A 25,084-nucleotide genomic window follows, 5' to 3' on the forward strand; every position below is an offset into this window, starting at 1 on the left:
TCCTTCTCCTCTGCATATCACCCACAGTCCAACGGACAGACGGAGAGGATTAACCAGTCCCTGGAAAAGTACCTAAGATGCTTTATATCTTACTCCCAGGATGATTGGACTCAACTCCTCCCTTGGGCGGAGTATGCTGTTAATTCTGCCAAGAATGAATAATAAATTATTGGTTTCACCCTCCCTACTTGCCCACAGCATGGTCCAGGATTCAAACGACCCTTCTCAACTCCTCCCACAGATCTAAACTTCAGGCCGATTGCTGCTGTCGTCCTGCGCCCAGGTACAGGCCAGGGGATTTGTTATGGCTCTCCTCTAAAAATATCCACTTAAAGGTACCATCCCCAAAATTGGCACCTAAATTCCTGGGTCCTTTTCCTATTTTAGAACAGATCTATCCTGTGGCATTTCGCCTCCCGCTACCACACAGTATGAAGATCCCCAATGTTTTTCATGTTTCTCTCTTAAAACCTTTCGTCTCCAGTCATTTCTTCCCGGACCAGACTCGCAAGCCGGATCCAGTTACCATCCAAAATAACGAAGAGTATGAGGTTCAATCTCTATTGGATTCCCGCATGAGCAGGGGTCAAGTCCAGTTCCTGGTACAATGGAAAGGTTTTGGACCCGAGGCAAGGTCTTGGGTTCCTTTAAAGGACATTCATGCTCCAGCTCTTCTTAGAGCCTTCAGAAGGAGGTTTCCGGAGAAACCTTTTGAGGATCGTCCAGAGGCCGTTCCTGAAGAGGTGGGTACTGTTAGGAATCTGATTTCTCAGCGCCGTCTGCGCAACACACAGACTACCCTCAGGGAGACTCAGGGCGCGCAGCGCAACCTCCGCTTACCTGCCTCCACGGGCCGTCAGCTCCTCCATCGCCGCGGGCCCCCTCCCCTCAGCGGCCCCACCGCTCCTCAGTGGCAGGCGCAGGTCCTCCGTCCTGCACGCACACGTGTGTCCTCCTACAACGCTAGTCGCGTGACACACGCAGCTTACAGAGCGCATGAACCAGCATCCACTCTTCTACTTCCACTCCTGCTATGAGGCTCAGCCCCCGTACGGGTGTAATCAGAGTGCTACCAGTGCTCACCTGGGTTGTATCAGCCACACCTATCCAGAGAGGCTCCTGCAGTCCTCCTGACCCGCCTCCATCCCTGATTGGTCAGCCTAGCCTTATGGGCTACAGGTTTGGATACGGCTCGTACGACTACCCCCTTTGGCTCTTGACTTCGGTTCTCCTTGGACTACGTATTCTCTGGCATCCCACGATCATGGCTTGGACTTCAACCTTCCTCATCTCTCCGCTCCCTGACCTCGGCAAGGCAATCACTATTCTACTTCTATACCTGGTACCGGCAAGTATTGTCTACATTACTTATATCTGGCCTGGCAACGCTTAATACCACACTCCGGACTCGCTCCCTTTGCTGCGTTTGCGTGTATCCCTACTTCCCCCTTCAGTACCGGGGATGGGTCTGGTCTGCGGGCAGCACCGGCGTAACACTCTGGTAAGCTGCATAATGCTGGCAAACTGGTAAATAATGTCACGCTCCCCTTCTTACACAGGGAACTAGTGATTAGCACAGGAGAGGGCCAGAATGTATCTGTGCACTGTCATTAGGCAACTGAGGGAACAAAGAAGTTACAATCCATGCCAATAAAATCTCTGCTGCCTCTGTACTGGAAAAAGAGAGAGTGCTATGGTGGCAGAGATTGGGGGCCGCAGGTGAAGCCTCAGCGGGCTACTTGAATCCCTTGTGCCACCGTTAACCCACCAATGACGTCAATAATCATGAGCATATAAACCTGTTTCATTTTGATGCAGGGTATCCATCTTGCAGACGTGGATAGAGATACTGGTTTTAAAGTCAAGACAAAATCAAGCTACAGCTAATCAAGATGAAGTAAAGAAAACTGCTACCTTAGATATACAAAATACACAGAACCCCTACAAGCTCATATTGAACCCCCAAAATAACCACAACATATATATATATATATATATATATATATATATATATATATATATATGCGTATAAGTGTCAAAGAGGAGTGCTACTGAGCTTGGCAATATATATTTAAAACCAGAGACAGAACATGAAACACAGACAGAGCTCAGTGCTACATCCTATGACACAAATACACGGTACAGTGCCTAAAAATATATATTTAAGTATCTTTTGAATAAAATGGTCTTTTAGTTTAACTCTTTGGCCAAAGTGTTGTAAGCCCTTGAGCCCATCCAAGGCTGGCCACGTCTCAAGGGTCCTAACACTAATATAAATTCTTAATAACCTGTACATTACCAGGAAGAATGATGTATAATAAATCTGTCAAAATTAGTTGCATTTGTGTCATAGGATGTAGCACTGAGGTCTGTCTGTGTTTCATGTTCTGTCTCTGGTTTTAAATACCTTAGATATAGCCAGCTTCGCTAACATGGAGAAAGAGAGACATTAAAGTACTGTAACATAAAATGTATTCTAGGAGACTTAGGTTACTTACAGTAGATGCACACAGCAACCATTAACGCTTCAAGAAAGTAATTTCTAGAGAACTGATGAAATAGACATTAACATCAATAGTGTGTCAGCGGAATAAATACTGTAATTGTACCATGACATAAAAACGCATTTACTTTTCTTGAAATATGCATACAAGAAATCTGTGTGAAAATGATAAAATATGATCATTTTTCTTGCTGACAAGTTAGTGTCTTAACAGCGTGTCTACAATTACAACATCCTCCTAATTAGTTTCTCCTCAAAAAACATCTTTATGTATAATATTTATTTATATTATAGTAGGATAGTCCTTACAATAAAAAGATACAAATAAAATATTCAACAAATCCCCCAAATTGCTGCCATTTATTTTCAAAGAAACATTAGTATTCAGTATCGGCAACCCTAGAGACTGCCACTATAGCAGTCAATGGCCACCCTAATAAAAAAGCAAGAGGCCAAAAATACACAATAATAAAAGATATACACAAGCACCTAAACACCACAATTAAATAAATAAAAGCACTAGCCAACCAATTAAATACATAAATAAAAGCACTAGACAAAAGAAGAGACTCGCAGGAGTCAGAGAGTGAGACACCCTCCCACTAGAGTGGCATACGATCAATTAGGGGTGCCCCACTATGAGTCTCAGCAGCCGGCTAAAAGCAAGCTGGCCTCCATTATGAACATGTTAGTTGAGATGTATAATATTGTGTAATACCGATTCCTGTGTTGTTATATACCGTACAGTATTTTTATTATATAACTCTGCTGTGTTGTGATGTTACATTGTCCCAAGCGGGGCCGTTGGGGTTTTCACCAGAGGGAGCATGTAGCCAGGTCCCCTTGGTATTTCCCACTTGCTATCTTCAGGTCTGGGAGAGCACAGGGAAGCGTTGGCTGACAGCGGAGGTGTGCGGGTGCCGCCAGAGTGGCAGGCGGACCCGGCAAAGTAGAGGGAGCAGCGCGCAGTGCAGGGAGCTGCCAGAGCTCCGGAGAGGTTCACGCTACAGGTGGTAGCCATCTTGTTAAAGGCGCTGGCTCATTGAAGTCTTGTGGTGGTCAGGGCAGTGCGGTGACCATTACCATAGGCTCCACGAGGGGAATACATATCCCATCAGTCTCTATGGCTGCTATACATGGACCATACAAACCAATAGGGCTGGGGAGGCAGGAACAAGTGCAAAAGGATACATTTGGCGCGCTCAGAGGGAACAATCCAGTCGGAGACAGGATGGAGAAGGGTAAGATAGGGTCTGAGTGTCAGTGGCACTAAGACTAGGCCAGAGTACCCCCTTAGGTCCCAGTTAGGCCCCAGTCAAGTGAGCTTGTGGTTGCTTCAGGGAAGGCCCTAGATAGGGTCGCTTCCCCATTTACTGAGTAGTGTCGGGGACACACATATAGCAGGGCGCAAAGGAGAAAAGAAACACACTATTAGTATAAAATTAAATGTAATTTATATTTATAGTATGCATAAAGTAAAACTTACATAAAATAGGATCACAATCAATCCAGTACCTCCTGACGAAGCGTCGTATGACGCGAAACGTGTAGAGGTGACGTCACACGCAGCAGAGAGGAAGCGTCATTACATTCCTCCTCCGGGCAGCTGTGTTTTTTACTTCCCTGCGATGTTTGAGCGCGAGGTGAAGGAGTTTGATTTTTGAGCCGGAAGTATCTTTGCCACCGGAATACCTGCCATTTTTGGGACCCTGCTATTGTGCTGGCATACACATTCTCATCGACCCCTCCTTCAAGCTCCCACAGTGATGTTTGGATTGATTGTGATCCTATTTTATGTAAGGTTTACTTCATGCATACTATAAATATTAATTACGTTTAATTTTATACTAATAGTGTGTTTCTGTTCTCTTTTACGCCCTGCTATATGTGTATATATATATATTTGGTTGGTTGCCCTGCTGATCACGGGAGAGTGAGGAGCTGCAGAGAGACTATTATTCACATTTTGGGACATTTAAGATTTTTGGAACCGCGCGCACTAAATACTTTTTTGTAGTGTGAGGGACACAGAGCAAGACGCAGCGCTGTAATTGCGGCCTGACCACCTACGTAAAGAGACTCTTAAAGGTGAGACCCTCCTACCGGAGACCACCCAACGTAGAGGCGGACGACGAAATTGCTAGTTCAACGAATCCTCATCGCAAAGTCAGCCACACTGAGTATTGGAGTACTCGGCAGGTACCTCAACCAAGTTCAACAACAATTCACGGGGTAACTCTACTCCATACACTTTGGGTGGGCCTTGACATTGGGAAAAAGACATCAGGGTATTGGTGCCTGACACCCAATGTACTTTGGGGACACTCACTGGTGGTATCAGTTTGGGGCCTATTTTGCTGTGGGTTACACTGTTATTAGTGTGTACAGTAAAGGTTGATTGATTGAATCAATCTCAATCAATCAAAACAGATGGCACTCCAAGCAAATGAGTCAATGGACAAGGTGCATGCTTCATAGAGTAAGAATAGGTAACAGCTGCTATCACCAAAGCGAGAGCAAAGAAACAGCACTCAAATTTCATTAAAGCAAAAAGTGTATTGACAAAACACATCAGCACAAAGATAACCAACATTTCGGTCCTCTAAGGCAGGGGGGCGCAAACTTTTTTCCCTGCGCCCCCCTGCCGGCTGTCCCCTCACTCCCGCGCCCCCCCCCCAACCCCAACTTACCCTCGCACCGGCGTAATGACGTCACGTTGCCATAGCAACGTGACGTCACATGACCTCGCCGCGTCATTTTGACGCCGCGTTGCCATGGCGACGCCGGGAGGAAGCCGCGGGAGCCACGGGTAAGTATGGTTTACAGAGGCCCTGCAGCTCCCCCGGCACTTAATTTAAGTGCCTTCGGGAAGCGCGAGGGGCCTCTGTAAACCCCGCGCCCCCCGTCGGCAGTCTCGCGCCCCCCCTGGGGGTCGCGCCCCACAGATTGCGCACCGCTGCTCTAAGGGACCTTCCTCAGGGTCGTGCTGAGGGGTACTGATGTCCAGAAGACCTATATACCCACAAACAGCCTGTGTCACTAATTGAGGATCCACTAATTACCCAACCAGAGGAGTCCACAGCGTCATTCTCCAGTGCTGACAGGTGGCGGCCATCTTGGATTTTCAGAGCAAGTGAAGATACAGCAAGAGCAGCCCTCCGTTTGAGTCTACAATGCATCAGCGCCCTCTGGTGGCCTAGCAGTGTTTCTGACAACAACCTTGTAGCTAGGCAACGTTATTTAAGTATGACTGCGCATGCATGGAGTTCCATTTCACCAAGGGAAGGTGTCACCTGCCAGTGCAGAGAGATAAGTCTGATGTCAGTGTGTGGACTCCCTGTGGAAATAAAAAATATGTGAGGACAAGTGAGGAAACACATAGTGAAAATGACACACAAGGATAATTAAAAGCAATGTTAGTTGGAAATGTGGGAGGCTGTATGACACAACCACTGATGCCTGCCAAATAGCATTATAGGATAAATAACCATAATAAAGCCAAAACATGTATAAATACACTGCCTGGATAAATGAATATGAACACCTAACAGATTAAAGGCTGTGTGAGTGTATATATATACTGTACCTGTGTGAGTGTATTACTGTTATTGCTCCTGGGAGGGGCTTATCCGGCTGCATCAGGATCCCTTTTAGGTGGAGGCGCTGCACCAAGGTGGACATCCAATCACTCCAGGCTCCAGTGGCGGAGGCTCAGGTCAACTGTGATCCAACAGGTAACGGCAGCACCAGTAGACCCTTTAGTTGTGGGGGAACCAGGGTTACACTAGCACTATAGTGTATGTGGGCTTCTTCCTCTGCTGTTCTCGTGTTCTGTAAGCCCGTCTTGTTTCTGCTTTCCTCATAGTGGATTCTCCAGTGGGGAATCAATAATTAATTAATTACCTAATCTCATTATATACTGGCTATGTAATGTAATACAATTATATATTGGTGTTCTTTCGCTGAATCTTTGTTCATTTCTCCTTTCCCCTCCTTCTCTCTTTCCCCTCCACTCCTCATCTTGCCCTACTCTTCTTTTCTCTCCCCCCCTCCACCCATAATTTAAAATGTGATGATAGAGATAGGTAGATAGATATAGATATAGATACATATAAAACCAATACAAATATATTATTGACAGGTAGGGGTAAGCGGCTTGACCTAAAGCAGTCACATCTATCTTTACCGTCACAATGACCACACTGCCAGCAGAAAGTGCTGCATTGCATCAAAAGAATATTTATGCTCATAAATCTCCCCAATAGTGTCAATGTATAAGTGTACTTTGCATCAACTAGTGTCTGAGCAATTTCAAGAGAATTGATAGGAGAATGTGCTGTTGGAGCCATTTGGCGGAGGAGTTTAATCAGACAGTATGACTCGCAGATTCGTTCTTTAACTTGCCCTGTTTTTGCACAGATTAAAACAATAAATGCTGCAGTGGTAGTAAAAACACAGTGTCTAAAACATTACCGGCAAATGCTGGATACATAACTAATAAGTTTATTGCATTTGATTAGGCACTTGTTGTCATAAAAGGAAATTAACTGTGTCCTGACACACAATGGATACATCTTCCCTTTTGTCCTTTAGTTAATGGTGACACTAATGCATATACGACAGCATAAAAAATTGATCAAACAGACTAACATTCAGAGGGATTTTTTAAATCTAAATTTAGATGCCCAATAGTGTATAATCATATTCTCTAGGAAAAACAAAAATGTATATGTCTAAACCAGTGGTTTTCAACCTTTTTTCTCTGCGGGCACCCCTAACCATAGTGCTCATTTACTGAGGTACCCCCACAACAGAACAGGGTAAAAGAAAACACAGGATAGAGAGGCTGTCACAGGTAACAGAGTCAGACAGACAGTCAGACAGGGCAGGGATTCAGAAGGGGTAGGGAGTCACAGGAGTCAGGTGTGGCAGGAAGTCAAAGGAGTTAGGTGGAGCAGGAAGTCACAGGAGTCAGGATGCAGAGAATCAGAGGACGCAGGGAGTCAGAGGACACAGGAAGTCAGAGGGGGCAGAGAGTCAGAGGGGGCAGAGAGTCAGAGGGGGCAGGTAAATAAGAGAGTCAGAGTGGCCAGGGAGTCAAAGGAATCAGAGGGGCAGAAAGACTCAGAAAACAACAGGACAGTCACAGAAAACTCACACACAGCCTCGCCTCGCCTGCCCATGCTGCTTCCTCCTCCTCTGCTTGGCCACACCCTGCAGGCTCATGACACCTCCTTCTGATTGGCTGCATCATCTAGCAGAAGCCGATCAGGAAACTGCCCTACTCTCTCCCTGCTCTGGGAGATTGGGGAAATCCTGCGACACCCTTTTGATCCTCTCACGGAAGTCCAGCATGCCGCGAAACCCTGGTTGGGAAACACTGTTCTAAACACTTGATTGCCAAAAAAGACAACTTCTTCAAGTGAGCCAATCATTAATGTTGACATTTGTTTATAGTGTTGCTTTGTATATATGGACATTCATTCTCAACAAAGAGTAGCATGAAATTAAATGGTTTATATCTCCAGTAGTATGGACCATTGCAATTACTCTTAGCTTTATGCAGCATGTTAAATAAAATGTATTAAAAGACATGTGAATGATGTCAACCTCCAAGGACCAAAAGCAGTTAGTTTTGGGGATTGTGGATCAAAAACATTCATGATAATCGAAAAGTATAGATATTTGTCAGTGAGACTCCACTGAAGTGTATAAGACAGCTGATAATACGTAAAACATGACAGTGACCAGAGAAGATCAGTAAAGAGTTGATATTTCTGAAGATATTGTTAATGACAATGTATGGCAGGTTTTTATATAGCATTATAATAAAAAGAGAGATCAGGGTTAAAAATAATGGGTTGGGTATTGTTTTCGTGTGCTCTTGCATATAAGATGAAGAGAAGCAAAGAATATTGGACGGAACTCCACTGGTCTTGTGTCAAAACAATAGTGACTTTAAGTTTGGATCTTTATCAAGATAAAGAATAATAGTACTGTGCAGCTACTTATATGTTCAGGACGCCAAGTGAATGGGAAGGGGAGTGAGAACAAGGCGGGAGTCAGAAATATCACGCCAAACAGATTCATACCCCATGTTGCTAAGCAACCACTATAAATGTAAATAACATGGTTGCAAAGTGTAAACAATTAACATAATCTGGTGTATAAAATGAAAGTATTCAAAACATAAACACTACTGTACCTACTGTGGCAGGATGACTGTGGTTAGTGAGGAGGCAGCACAATTCTTCCAGTGAAATAATATGCTGGTGATTTTATTTGTCCAAAAATATAACAAAACAATGGATGCTCTCTGTCCCTTTAAGTAAAACAAAACATAAACCAAAAATCTATATCCGTTAGACTGAACTTTTGGTTTGTTAGTTTCCCTATCTACATGGCTGGCTAGCTAAACTAGACCAGACAAATAATATTTGGTAACACCACCTGGCTCCTTACCTGGGAGCTTTATTCCCCTTGGGACAACATAAATATGAGCAGCGTCTGTCTGTCTGTCTGTCTGTCTACTCTCCTCTGTCCTCTCTCAGTGTCTGAGAGAGACTGTTGCTACACAGGCATTTCTTATTCCTCTTTTAAAAGAAGGTGAGTTTACTTAATTAGGATCACCTGGGGACTGCCTAATCAGTGAGAAAACTCCTCACATACTGGAAAGCAGGCATACTGCCACCTCCTACTAATGTATACAGAGTCTATGACCATGTCCCACTACACAGAGTGTATGAAATGTGAAACCCCAATATATATCAGGAGTACAGTGTATATATATAAAAAGGGTATAAACATGACAAACGAATCACCCGATGGTGAACATTAAACAACGTGCAAATTAAACACAGGGTTAAAAGACAGAAGTATGATATTGATCACTCAAACTAAGTAAATAGAGCAGACCTCACCAGATGTAGGCATGTATCTAAAAGTGATTGACATACTGAAACTAGCAGCTTATTAATGCATACTATCATCGGTGTCAGAATCCCCACATGTGCAAGTCAATTCGATAGACCACTAAGCAGCTACAATATTAAAGTCTGTCTGTGAGTGCAGTATATATCTATCAAACACAGACTCCAGCATACAGAACTAATTCCATTCATCATTACCACCCGGTTGGGAATTAAATACAGGGAAATGATACCTATACATATTACATAAATTGTAAACTAGAGGCAATACTGTATTATGCTACAATATGTTGATCAAAGGCAAGTTGACAGGTTATTATAATTACTAAAGTACTAAAATGTGTCAAATAAAATAATTCAGATTATACACTTAAGGTCACAGTATAGTCATAAACTCAATGAAATACTATCGCCAATCAAATATACATATACACACACAAAAATGATGCCGCAATCAAATCAGCTCCCAAACAGTCAAGTGAACCACTAAACCAGATATAAGGATTAAACAAAATACCCTCTGGCGGTGCTAACGACCCAAACTACGATATAAACACAAAAAGAGGAAAAAGGGTCTAATGAAAGCACTCAAAAATATACTGGAAATAATAAAATGGATTTTATTAACAACACATAATAATTAAAACATATAAAACACACCCAACCACATACCAAAAGAAAGCTGCTGATCAAAAAAGATAATTAATGATGAAAAATAAACATGTAAATACACATACACAAAAATATGAGTTTAACCAAATATATCATACATAATAAATGTCTGAGGATATGAAAGTACAAATCCAGGGAAAAGATTTTCCCCTAGAGATGTAATGAGGACCAGCCGATCATCAAAAATATAAACTCAAACAAAGAATAAGTAAGAAATAACCACACAAAACATAACCCAGATATAGGCAGTATATAAAACAGAAATAAATAATACTGTAGACCATCTACCTAAACACTGAACATCCAAATGGAGAAAGCTACTACCAATGGGAGAATGACAAAGGCATTCCCATACAAAATCCAGGAAATGAATTAAATATTAAACTCAGGTGAAAAAATAATCAGATCAGCAGCATAGCTCTGTAAAGGGAGACATATGTAAACAATGACTCCCAGAATGCCATAGCTAGGTGTAGCAGATATTAGCAATGACAAACATATGATCTGTGGCCATGAAGCTCCGTAAAAAATAAAGTCCTGAGACTTGCTTGTAGCTGCTCATAGCGCATGGGGAAAGGGGCGGTCCAAAGTAGATGTAAAGCGGTAAAGACCCCCGGCACCCCAAACCCAGGGTAAAGCGCACAGCAGCCAGGCAGACAGGACAGGGCAGCAACAGCAAACAGCATGAAGCTGATTCAGCAATCCACACGGAGCAGCAACAGGCCACAAGGATGTGGGTGGTGTAGATGTTTTTTGGAATATTGTTGTTAATAAAATCCATTTTATTATTTCCACTATATTTTTGAGTGCTTTCATTAGACCCATTTTCCTCTTTTTGTATATATATATATATATATAGAGAGAGAGAGAGAGAGAGAGAGAGAGAGAGAGAGAGAGAGAGAGAGAGAGAGAGAGAGAGAGAGAGAGAGAGAGAGAGAGAGAGAGAGAGAGAGAGAGAGAGAAATTTCAGTAGCGCCACTCGTGAAACAAGGTGATATAAAAGAGTGCAAATATTGTGTATAATATTAATAAAAATTATTATAATAAAATTAACAATCTAGCAATATAAAAAACTAAAATTGTGAAAAAAGGGTGAAAAAATATATGAAAAACGTGCCAATAATAATAATTACATAAAACAAACAAGGAAAAAAAGAACAAAAAATAGAAGAAAGTCCAACCCTTAGTACAAGTCTAATAAAAGTTCAGATATAGAACAAAATGATGACCAGGGATCCACGGCTGCTCTCAGAAGGAATAACCAATTCCAGCAGGAAACTATAGAAAGAGAAGAACAGAGAGCGCACGTCCCATAGTGTAAAACAGTACATTTAATCAATAAAAAAGAGGACAAGGGGATTAAGGACACTCACAAAAGTACAAGTTAAAAAGGCAGTTTGTGATATAATCACCACCAGCAAGGCAACACCGTCCTGGAACACATCAGTTGTTCGATAGTCCCTCCGGTTCACCTCCAGCAGTTTCTGGACGATTGGAAACAGTGTCTCTTTGCTTAAATGCGATTCTGAGTTTTTTCAGCCTCAGATCAGCTCCATGCGCTCTCCGGCCGTAAAGTGCACACTGCGTGATGACGTAGTGTCGTGGTAGCGTGCCCTGACGTGTTTCGTTTAAGCAAAGAGACACTGTCAGACCGGCATCACCCCCCTCCCCCCCACCTCATGCGGCGGCTGCGCCGTCATGAAGATAGCTGGGCTTAGTGTAATCTTTGGGGAGACGGCAGGGTGGGGGGGAGGCACACTCTCCCATGCACACACACCCATGCATACACACACACACACACACACACATGCATACACACACACATACACCCATGCATACACACACACACACACCCATGCATACACACACACACCCATGCATACACACACACCCATGCATACACACACACCCAAGCATACACACACACCCATGCATACACACACAGACACCCATGCATACACACACACACACACACCCATGCATACACACACACACACACCCTTGCATACACACACGACAGGGGGAAGAAGAGGAAAGGCCGCGCGACCGAGCATCACCACTGCCCCGCTCGCCCCCCCGTGACCATCTCCATCCCCGCGCGGGGATCGGCGGGAAGCCGGGGTAAGCGGGGAAAGGGAGAGAAGGGGGGAACACCCCCATCTACCATCTCCTGCCCCGCGCGGGAAGCCGGGACAGAAGGGGGGAACACCCCCACTACACGCTGGGACCAGGGAGAGAAGGGGGATCACCTGCCCCGCGCGGGAAGCCGGGACAGGGAGTGAAGGGGGGAACACCCCCACTACACGCTGGGACCAGGGAGAGAAGGGGGGAACACCCCCACTACCATCTCCTGCCCCGCGCGGGGATCGGTGGGAAGTCGGGGTAAGCGGGGACAGGGAGAGAAGGGGGGAACACCCCCACTACCATCTCCTGCCCCGCGCGGGAAGCCGGGACAGGGAGAGAAGGGGGGAACACCCCCACTACCATCTCCTGCCCCGCGCGGGGAGTAAGGGGGCTTGCAGGGAAGGAGCAGAGGGGCCACTAGATGGAGGATTGGAGAACTTACTCTCCAACAGATCTCCGGCCAGAAAGAATGGCCACTCGTTGGGGGCAGGCTCATATAGAGCCTGGCCGCGCGCCCACAAAGCCTGGGAGCGCGCGCCAATCAGCTGTCAGGAGGTTAAATCCACCCGCCCCGGGCGTGTAAATGTATAGGATTGTTGAACACTGTATATATATATATATATATATATATATATATATATATATATATATAATGTACCAAAAATGAAATAGCCTTTCGGTACATACACATTTAAAGCAAAATTGCTTGCATATACTGATATACTGTCAAATATAAAACAAGCATGCTATCTTATTACATACAAGGTTCAAGTTCTACCCTGTAATGTGGTATTGTTTTCTAACCATTATATCATATTCTATACTTAAATACATGTTGCTTCTCCATGTATCATACCGTTGACCCTAAGCCATCTTCTAACTTTTTTCCCTGGAAAGAACTTCCCACAGGCAGCTTTACCGTCACATAGAGCTCTTCTCTGATTGGTTTCTATTCAGTGAAGTAAAAAGTGGGGGAACGTGCCGTTTACAATGCAATGATCTCTACCCACTAGCATGCAAGTTACTGCACTGATAACGATTTCCACGTATTTCCCTATAATAAATAAATGCTGGCTAGTTCTAAGATCAGTGTTATCAGTAGATGGGCCTCAATACAATTGTAATGAATTCTGTAATTTGCAGATAATGAACCTGCCTATTGCAGTACCCCATTCATGCACAGAAAGGTTAATGCAATAAAGTTGAAGAGGGGACAAAATGTAAAGCCAATATACGCATACAGTACATCAATTTACACCACATTTTCACAGAAGCATTGCATCACTATGTAGCTAATATACAGTTGACACATGAGTTATTGTCCTTCAATGCATTGTTGTAGCAATATGCATAATATCAGGCAAGGTCTTTTACAGAATAACACATTCTAAGATTAAGCACAAGCACAAAGCGTTCTGGGCACAGGTGTACAACGAAGACATCAAACAGCTAAAGAGCGTCTTTTGACCTTTAGAATTGTCGCTCAGCCTTGACGGAATATACAACCATACCGTATTTTATTCTTGAAATATGCATTGCAATTTGTATTCTCAGGAGACTAGTTTATATGTCAGATAGCATATCTATCATTACATCCTCTACGCTCTTTTTTCAGACAGATTGATGGTAGCACTTGTGTTTTATTTAAGCCATTTATTTTTTAAAGTACTGTACAATGTTATTAATCACAGTAGATGCTTCTGAACAGCAAATGAAAACAAAAATGTCATTCTGTGTTATTCACAATAGGATTCGGCTGTTTATTTTTTATTTTTTTGCCTTGGTGTAATGCAAGAAGTTTATATATAATTTTAAACACTGCTACTGCATAACTGGCAAACCTCCATTGTCCAAAAATATTGGGGGGGAAAGATCCACGAGGTGCTTTATCGTCTGGAGACATTAAGGTAGTTTCAAGGTGCTTATAGTGGCACTGCAGCTTTGTGCACCCCTTGTGACAATGGGTGTATAAGCCAGGAAAACTTTGGCATTTTGTGATCAGCAAGTACATTGTAGATTCATCAGAAAGTACAGTACATCCATTGAAAGATTGGCAAATTATACCTATGTAGCACCCTTGCTAATTTTACCCAACAGTGAGTCGTGTCCCTAGGGCTGTATAGGGGTTAATTTCTCTATAGGTACTAGTTGCACACTTTGTGTATTAAATTGTTGCAACTTTAAAGGTGTGCTTTAAGCACTTCACAGAGCATGAGGAGGAGAAGACAGACGTTTTGACTGCATTTTCTGTTGCTATTTTGGACTGAGTGCTATTCTGGTGCTTTTACATGAGCTCTGTCATGGAACAGAAATACCCATTTCTGCCTTCTCTGTTTCACCCCCCCCCCCCCCCCGCCTTTCCTTGGCAGTTCTGCTTGCTAGCTGTATTTGGATGTTACTTTCCTTGCAGTTTCACTCCCAGTGCAGATGGAATGGATACATTATGTTGCCTTTTTTCCTTCCAGTCTGTCACACCCCTGGTTGCCCTGGCAACATCTCCAGTCCTCCAAGTTAATGGGCTTTCCCATTCCCCCCTGTCCCTGCTGACAGTTAGTTTGGCCTGATCCCTATCCCTGTGTCACAAGCAGTACCCACTGTCTTTACTTCCTGACATTGGCAGAGTGAGTACATTCATATTACACCCCTATAGCAAGGCCAATTCTTTTCACCTGCCCTTAACTACAAAGCATCCACAGAGATACACCTTTACAACACAAAAATCTTATCCACAAGTGTCTGTTTTTATTGCTGCTTTCCTAAATAAAGTGAAGAAAATATACAGGACTTGTTGTGCTTTGGAAAGAGGGCTGAGTTGAAGCTAGCTGGGTTCATTCATACACTAGACATGACCCTGGATACAGAAAAAGCTCTTTATAGCCTTAACTATATGATTGTTATTAGGTTCCTGTGGTGTTTGACTAGATATCTGATCGGGGAAGGAAGGCTTAGGGAAGTACCTCTGGGACCCTTGGGGACCAGAGGGAATGCGCCAGAAGAAGAGGTAGTTCCTCGAAACGTTGCCCCCCTAGCATACTGTACTTTCTTTTCTCCTATTATGTGTGTTTTTTCCCTAATGTTTCATGTCTTTTTTTCCCCTTTTCCTTTTTTCCCCTGCACCCTTCACTTTGAGACATAATTTCCCATCGTGACATTATATTTGCTAATGCATTACACTTGCTTTAATCCTGGTTTACCTATAGTGCTATTAAATTCATTTACTATTTGGACATTTGCATTCAATAGATCATTTAGCTATTAGACAGTGAGTGTTGGTACTTCCATAGGTGTGTTTCATTTTCTAGTTGCAAGTCTAAAAATCTTAGAGGAATTCCATTACATGTACAGGTATATATGTTAATGTCCTGCTAAGTCTCATGTATTTTGCATGAGACTAACTCATTATAATAGTGCCACTCACTCTCATGCAGTGCAGGGAAAAAACCTTGGAAATGCAGCCTGCCAGATTGTGGTCATAGTTGCACTGAGATCTCTGTCTGGTTCTTCAAAATAATTTTGCACTGAGAAACAAGGGTTTAAAGATGTTCAATAGATGAATCAGGGTGTAACAGCACAATTACATTTTTATCATAAAAGGCAATAAATAATATTTTGAGATTAATTATATTTTACAAAAAAAAATACATAACACAAAACATATATTTATCCACAAAATACACAAAAATCCCTACAAAATACACTATACTGCTGGCTCACATAAATCTACTTCTGTTTTGTCTTCCAGAAATCCAAAAGCTGTATCCCATTCATAGTATTATTGAGTCTTCTCTACCTCCATTCAGATAACACTCAGAATAAACCTTTTCTTTACCATTCAGACACTAGGGGGTAAATTCTATGTATGTATGTACTGTATGTATATATGTCTTTATTTATGTAGCGCCATTTATGTACATAGCGCTTCACAGTAGTAATACATGTGACAATCATATAAATAACAAATAACTACAAATAACAGATCATGGAAATAAGTGCTTCAGACATAAAAGTAACTTTTTGGAAGAGGAGTCCCTGCTCAGAAGGGTTTACAATCTAATTGGTGGGGAGAACGTACAAAGACAGTGGGAGGGAATTCTGGTAAGTGCGTCTGCAGGGGGCCAAGCTTTATGTACTGTATTGTGTTTAATATTAGCCACGGTGCTACTCATATGCTTCTTTAAGCAAGTGTGTCTTAAGGTGGGTCTTAAAGGTGGATAGAGAGGGTGCTAGTCAGGTATTGAGGGGAAGGGCATTCCAGAGGTGCGGGGCAGTAAATGAGAAAGATTAAGGCGGGAGAGGGCTTTAGATACAAAAGGGGTAGAGGGAAGACATCCTTGAGCAGAACGCAAGAGTCGGGATGGAGCATAGCGAGAAATTAGAGCTGTGATGTAAGGAGGGGCAGAAGAGTGTAAAGCTTTAAAAGTGAGGAGGAGAATTGAGTGTGAGATGTGAGATTTGATAGGAAGCCAGGAGAGTGATTTCAGCAGGGGAGATGCTGAGACAGATTTAGGAAAGAGTAGAGTGATTCTGGCAGCAGCATTTAGGATAGATTGTAGGGGAGACAGGTGTGAGGCACCTACTTTACTCAGAAGCGGACGTTTGGGACGTTTTTGGTTGAAAATCCTCATTGAAGTGCATGGGGATTTTAGGCCAAAAAGAATCCGAAACAGCCGCTACTGCAGATTTAAAATTACCCCCTAAGTCAAGAGGCAGATCTTGTGATGATGTGATGATATACTGCACCGACACACTTTATTCGAGCAAATACCCAGTATGTACCTGGCAGATACCTGGAATGCGCCGCTCCTCACCTCTGACAAGCCCCGTTGCGTTTGCCTTCCCAGCCTGGGTTCATGCCTGGCTGACGGGCGGCTGATCTGTTAAATGATAATGATTAGGATTTAATAGGCTGCAATGCTTCGCGTGTCTACCAGATGGCATAAATTCATGAATTGTAATGCAGTATATATATATATATACTGTGTAGTATTGCAGCCAGCGGGAATAAAATGCTTCAATCCGTGCCTGGAAAATACCTCAATGCACTCGGGCAGAAAACAGTCACAAACCTCAATACACCCGGGTATACCCGAATTCGTGGGACTAGCCGAGCTCGAAAAAAGTGTGTCGCCAGTGTAGTAACCCTCAATGAAAGAATACCATTTAAAAAAATAAAATAAGTAGAAGCTCTAACTTTTTTAACAAATGTGTAACTGGGGGATGAATCTCAGAGGTCTTAGGAGTTGTGATGGCAAAACAACATACAAACAATGTTTTTTATATATATAGTTTGTATGATTTTTTTGCCTTGTTTTTTGCTTTTGACTTGTGCATTGTCAGTCTATAATTATCATTATTTTTATTCTTATTATTATTGTCATTCTTGACGGTGCCCATTTGTCAGGAATCGGCGTTCTCCTCGCTTCCCACACAGAGCACCCCCTCTCCGCAGGGAGCCCCTGGACCCACAAAACAATCCTGCCTTACCGTCCTCCACGGCTCCTCACCCCTGCCGCCGTCGCGGGATCACTCCCCTCGGCGATTCCTCTGCTCAGTGCCGGGCGCGCCCACGCCCTCCTGCACGCACACCTACACGCACGCCAGCCTCAGACGTTATGTGCATGCATTCCCAGCTTACAGAGCACACGCCTAACAGAGCACTTTTAACCACTGCTCCTGCAGTGAGGCGTCGCCCCCAAGCATCACACAGTTCCATGCAAATCAATGATTACACTCAGCTGGGCTGTAACACCTCCCTCCTATCAGGGAGGACTCCTTGCAGTCCTCCAGGCCTGCCCCCTTTTCCCATTGGCCTGCCCAGCTTTATTATGCCTGTGCTTCCCATCACTCGTCGCTCGACATAGTTCTGTATGGAAGCATTTGACTACTCTCTCAGTGACTCCTCAGGTATTGACGCGGATTGGACGACTACCCCCTCTGGCTATCCACTTCGGCTCTACTTGGACTTCGTGACTTCTGGCATCCCTGTAACACGGCTTATACCTTCGGTCATCCGCAACACTAACACCACACTCCGGACGCGCTCCCTTTGCTGCGGGTGCGTGTATCCCTACGTCCCACCTCAGCACAGGGGACGGGTCTGGTCTGCGGGCAGCACCGGCGTAACATTATGTCGAGCCCACAAGACGCAGACCAGACCGAACTTAAACAGTTTCTCTCTAATCTGCTTCAGCATAACCAGGCCATGGCGGATCAAATTGTGACACTTACACGCCAGGTCGCAGTACTCTCAGACAGGGTACCGACCGCGACCCCGCCAGATGTAAGCCCCCACTCCGCAAGCGCAGTTAGCAGCTCAGATGTAAGGATTCCTCCCCCCAAGCCTTATGCAGGTGAACCGCAAGATTGTAGGGGTTTCCTAAACCAGTGTGAGGTGCAGTTTGAAATGGCTCCCCATCTCTACAATACTGATCACAAGAAGGTAGCCTACATTTATAACCTCCTCACTGGCAGCGCCCTGGCTTGGACTTCCCCGGTGTGGGAGCGACGTTCTGACCTTACCCAAGATTAACCGGCATTTAAAGCCGAGTTTCAACAAGTATTTGATTCTTCCGCTCGTCGGGAGATGGCATCTGTTTCTCTCCTCCAGATCACTCAGGGACGGCGAATGGTGACGCAGTATGCTGTGGAATCCGGACTCTAGCAGCCGAGACTAACTGGGGACAAGAGGCTCTCGTCTCCGTGTTCTGGCAAGGCCTGGCAGATCCCATCAAGGATGAACTCTCTCGCCAATCCAGGCCGGATCAATTGGAGGTCCTCATTGATTTGGCTGTCCGAGTGGATCAACGTATCCAGGTACGCCGCTCAGAGCGTCAGCGCTCTCGCGTCCATAACTTTCAAGTTCCGTTCTCCCAGCAACACTCCTGCACTGAAGTTGCCAGAGCCAATGCAATTGGGGGTACAACGCATCCGCACACCGATACGGCAGTTCCGCCATGCCGGGGGATTGTGTTTCTACTGCGGATCCATGGAACATCTGGTTCGGGAGTGTCCACTGCGTCCGGGACGGGAACACCCAGTGAGTACAGAGGGGCTCTCTCTGGGTGTAATGTCTCCATGTCCCCTTTCTAAAGGTGAACTCCCTAAGAAACTTACATTTCCAGTCTCCCTTTCAGGCGATAAGTTCAAGACTTCTACCGCCGCTTTCATTGACTCTGGAGCTGGAGGAAACTTTGTGGATCTTGAATTCGCCAGGTTAAACCGCATACCACTCGTGAGAAAGAAGGTTCCCATCGCACTCGTCGGTATCGATGGACGTCCTCTTACCCCGGCCCACATCTCCTTAGAGACGGCTCCCTTGCTTCTGTCCTCACATCTGCACAAGGAGATCTTAGTTCTCAATGCCATTCACGCTCCTGGGATACCCATCACCCTTGGTCTTCCTTGGCTACAGCTTAACAATCCTCTCATTGACTGGACTTCCTCTGCCCCCATTTCCTGGAGGCCGAGGTCAGACGAGACTCATCAACTGCTGGCCAATACCTCTGTTCCCGAAGTTATTCTACCTTCCGTTTACCATCAATTCCGGGACGTTTTCAATAAGGTACAGTCAGACCTCTTGCCGCCACACAGGACTTACGATTGTCCGATCGATCTAGTTCCAGGTTACTCCCTACCCAAGTCCAAGACCTACCCCTTGTCGTTACCAGAATCTCACGCTATGGATGAATATATCCAGGAGAATCTCAAGAAAGGCTTTATTCGTCACTCCAATTCCCCAGCAGGGGCTGGGTTTTTCTTCGTCAAGAAAAAGGACGGGTCATTGAGGCCTTGCATCGACTACAGGGGTTTAAACCACATCACTATTAAAAATCGTTACCCCCTTCCCCTTATTACCGAACTGTTCGATAAATTACAGGGGGCCAAGATTTTTTCCAAGTTGGATCTACGTGGTGCCTATAACCTGGTGCGCATCAGGAAGGGGGATGAATGGAAGACGGCCTTCAACACACGTAGTGGACACTACGAATATCTAGTAATGCCTTTCGGTTTATGTAATGCTCCCGCTGTCTTCCAGGATTTCATCAACGACGTCTTTCGTAAGGTACTCAATATTTTTGTTATTGTATACTTGGATGATATCCTGATTTTTTCCAAAGATCTCCAGGACCATATACGCCACACCTCCTACGTCCTTTCCCGTCTCCATGAACACCATTTGTACGCCAAACTGGAGAAGTGCACCTTTCATACGACCTCTACTCCGTTCCTGGGGTATATGATTTCCGATGAGGGGTTTATGATGGACTCCGGTAAACTTCAAGCAGTCACTGAATGGCCAAGACCCAACTCTCTCAAGGCCATACAACGTTTTTTAGGGTTCGCTAATTACTATCGTAAGTTTATACAGAGTTTTTCCACCATTGTGGCACCCCTCACTGCGCTCACCAAAAAAGGAGCTGATCCTTCTGCTTGGTCACCCGAGGCTACCTCCGCCTTCAAGACACTCAAGGAAGCCTTTATATCCGCACCTATTCTCCGTCATCCCAACATCGAACTTCCCTTCGTCCTGGAGGTCGATGCTTCTGATTGCGGCGCTGGTGCCATTCTTTCCCAGAGACCCACGCCCCAAGATAAGTTACATCCCTGTGCATATTTTTCCAAGAAATTCTCTTCTGCCGAGAGGAACTATGACGTGGGTAACAGGGAACTTCTGGCCGTGAAGATGGCTCTTCAAGAGTGGAGACACCTGCTGGAGGGGTCAAAAGAGCCGTTTACTATTCTCAAGGACCACAAGAACCTTCTTTACATAGAGAACGCTCGACACCTTGGTCCACGACAGGCTCGTTGGGCTCTTTTTTTTCCTCAATTCGATTTTCACCTGTCCTATATTCCCGGGACCAAGAACGTAAAGGCAGACGCACTCTCCGTATACATTCTTCTGAAGAGAGGCCAGAGGAATCGTTGGAGACTATCCTTCCACATGAGAGGATTCTCACCACGTCTACTTTCAAGAATCTTGACAAAATTTTGCACTCCCAGAGACGCATTCCCAAGGACTTGGTCGTTCCCGACAACAAACTCTTTGTACCAACCAAATTTGTTCCAGAGGTCCTGTCTTGGGGTCACTCCTCTAAATCTGCAGGTCATCCAGGTTTTAAGAAGACTACTGATCTCATTCGTCGGAATTTCTGGTGGCCAAGGATGTCTCAAGATATTCTGGAGTTTGCCCGCGCATGCCCCACGTGCGCTCAAAGCAAGACTCTCCGTCAAAAGCCTCAGGGTTTTCTGTTACACCTTCCAGTTACCGACCACCCCTGGTCCCACATTTCTATAGACTTCATCGTGGAGTTGCCCAGGTCCAGAGGAATGAACACTATCTTGGTGGTCGTGGACAGGTTCTCGAATATGTCCCATTTCATTCCACTTAAAGGATTACCCACCTCCCCCACCCTTGCTGATATCTTTACGGAGCAGATTTTCCGGATTCATGGGATCCCTTCGTCCATTGTGTCTGACAGAGGTTCTCAGTTCGTATCCAAATTTTGGAGAGCTTTCACAAAGAGATTGGGCATCTCTTCTTCCTTCTCTTCCGCCTATCATCCTCAGTCCAATGGACAAACGGAGAGAATCAATCAATCCCTGGAGAAGTACCTGAGATGTTTTATATCCGATTTCCAGGATGATTGGGCTCAACTCCTCTCTTGGGCAGAGTATGCCGTCAATTCTGCCAAAAACGAGTCCACCCGGGAGTCGCCCTTCTTTATAAATTATGGGTTCCACCCTCCCTGTCTTCCCATCCCCAACATTTCTTCTGGAGTACCAGCCGTAGATGAATGCATTTCTTCCCTCCAAACCGCATGGTCCAGGATTCAGTCTACCCTTCTAAACTCCTCCCGCAGATCGAAATTACAGGCCGATCGTCGTCGTCGTTCGGCGCCCAGTTACAAACCAGGGGATTTGGTATGGCTCTCCTCTAGGAATATCCACCTCAAGGTACCATCTCCTAAACTAGCACCTAAGTTCCTGGGACCCTTCCCTATTTGTGAACAAATCAATCCTGTGGCATTCCGGCTCCAACTACCACCCAGTATGAAGATTCCCAATGTCTTTCATGTGTCTCTCTTAAAACCATTTATCTCCAGTCACTTCTTTCCGGATCAGACTCGTAAACCGGATCCCATTATGGTACAAAATAACGAGGAATACGAAGTTCACTCTCTTTTGGATTCTCGCCTATCCAGGGGTCAGCTCCAGTTCTTGGTGCAGTGGAAGGGCTTTGGCCCTGAAGAGAGATCCTGGGTACCTTCAAAGGACATTCATGCCCCGGCCCTTCTTAAGTCCTTCAGGAAGAAGTTTCCAGAGAAACCGTTCTTGGACCGTCCTGAGGCCGTTCCTGAAGGGGGGGGTACTGTCAGGAATCGGCGTTCTCCTCGCTTCCCACACAGAGCACCCCCTCTCCGCAGGGAGCCCCTGGACCCACAAAACAATCCTGCCTTACCGTCCTCCACAGCTCCTCGCCCCTGCCGCCGTCGCGGGATCACTCCCCTCGGCGATTCCTCTGCTCAGCGCCGGGCGCGCCCACGCCCTCCTGCACGCACACTTGCACGCACGCCAGCCTCAGACGTTATGTGCATGCATTCCCAGCTTACAGAGCACACGCCTAACAGAGCACTTTTAACCACTGCTTCTGCAGTGAGGCATCGCCCCCAAGCATCACACAGTTCCATGCAAATCAATGATTACACTCAGCTGGGCTGTAACACCTCCCTCCTATCAGGGAGGACTCCTTGCAGTCCTACAGGCCTGCCCCCTTTTCCCATTGGCCTGCCCAGCTTTATTATGCCTGTGCTTCCCATCACTCGTCGCTCGACATAGTTCTGTATGGAAGCATTTGACTACTCTCTCAGTGACTCCTCAGGTATTGACGCGGATTGGACGACTACCCCCTCTGGCTCTCCAATTCGGCTCTACTTGGACTTCGTGACTTCTGGCATCCCTGTAACACGGCTTATACCTTCGGTCATCCGCAACTCTCCTATCCCTGATCTTGGCAACGGCAAATACTACTCCTCCTCTACTACCGGTACCGGCAAGTATTGTCTTCATTACTATACCTGGCCTGGCAACACTAACACCACACTCCGGACGCGCTCCCTTTGCTGCGGGTGCATGTATCCCTACGTCCCACCTCAGCACAGGGGACGGGTCTGGTCTGCGGGCAGCACCGGCGTAACACCATTGAGGGTTGATAGTTTTCTTGGGGAAGCCCATCACGATCACTCTTGAGTCCTGGTTGTTGTAGTCAGCTGCATCCTTTGCAGCAATCTGTCCACTTACAATCGAGGCTTTTCTCATTTGTATTCATGGTTTCATGTTACCTTCCTCATCAGCCACAGGTGAGTGATCCTGTCCGACCCTCCTCAGATGACATACACAGACGTTAAATCAGGTATATAAAAAACACTATTTTGTTATGTTTTACATACTCTTTGATAAAGTGCTACTCAGCACGAAATGCATTAGAGAGACCTCCGTGGTCCTGCATTTTTTATTTTTGTGCTAATAAAGAAGACTTTTTCAATATTATTGCTCTCGAGCCCTTATTCATTTTCACTACTGTGCACCGCCAGTCCTGCTTTTTTGGTCGTTCTATTTTTCTAACAAGTAACAAGTCATTTTTTTGAGGATCATTTGTCCATGTAGTTAAAAATAACTCAACCATTTTGAAGCTGTAAATCAGCTAGCACAGGCCAGGCAACGCAGTGTAAGAGTAATCTCACAAACTGGCTTCTATAAATGAGCACAGCTCAATCACTGTTTTGAAGCAGAGAAAGCGGGTCAGGAAGTCTCTACGGTGTTTTGCTTCTTATGGTATTATGTTCTATGACAAATAAAAGAAATGTAATAATTGTGTTCATTGTATTGTAAGGAAAAACTAGATGTGTCAAAGGATGTGATATTTTTTAATGGATAAGCGTAAGAGTCCTTCATAGATGAAAAAAATAGTGTTCAGAGCTTTCAAAATACAGTACCCTGGTCTCTTCTTCATATGCACTGTAACAAGTTCAGTGGTGAAAAGACGATCATAAATTAGAAGGACCTAAGTAAGAATAGTGGAGATGTGACAAGCTGCTAAGATGACACCTTTTAAAAAAAATAATCGGCATAAAAAAAGGACCTGGGGAATAAAATATATTCAACTTGTGGGGGGGAAAAATGTCTTACAGCTCATTGCAACCTTCTTCACCCATCTCTAAGAAGGTGTCAGCCTAACAATTCTTCAAATCTTTTTACCTACATCTAACACCGATTTCCCTTAGCTCTTGATAATTTAACGGATTCTCCATTCCATCCCTGCGGCGGGATTAGCTAAGCACTGGTGCAAGGTTTTGCATCCTTATCCTGTTTTAATTGCCATTGACTTGAATGCAAGTTAATGAGGGATTACGGTGTGATACCCTGCATCATCGCTTAGTGAATCTCCCTCATAGACCCCGTCGTAGATTACAGTATTTTGTCTTCAACATAACTCCTTGGTTTCATATGCGTACATGTTAGCCCCAACCCCTTGTTTGAGCATGGCGTGCCAGCCGGAGCAATAGCATCTGCTATATCTGTATGCTTCCCTCTCTTTGTGCTGCTACAGTACACATGAAGAGTAAGACCTCTGAGATGTTACAACTTGTGAACTGTATCTATGAAGAATCAGATCTCTCATGTTGGTCCATAAAGATGTATCACAGTCTACGACACATTTACACTTCTATAGGAGAAACTAGAAATGCTATCAGCAACTTTTTAACCTCCCCATCTGTCTTTTACAGCACTATCAACTACAGTAAATGTACTCTTTCAAACTACAGTACCTGTACTGAAATAAGTGTTTACAAGTGAC

The sequence above is a fragment of the Ascaphus truei genome, chromosome 4, assembly GCF_040206685.1.
Source record: "Ascaphus truei isolate aAscTru1 chromosome 4, aAscTru1.hap1, whole genome shotgun sequence".
Classification (NCBI taxonomy): domain Eukaryota; kingdom Metazoa; phylum Chordata; class Amphibia; order Anura; family Ascaphidae; genus Ascaphus; species Ascaphus truei.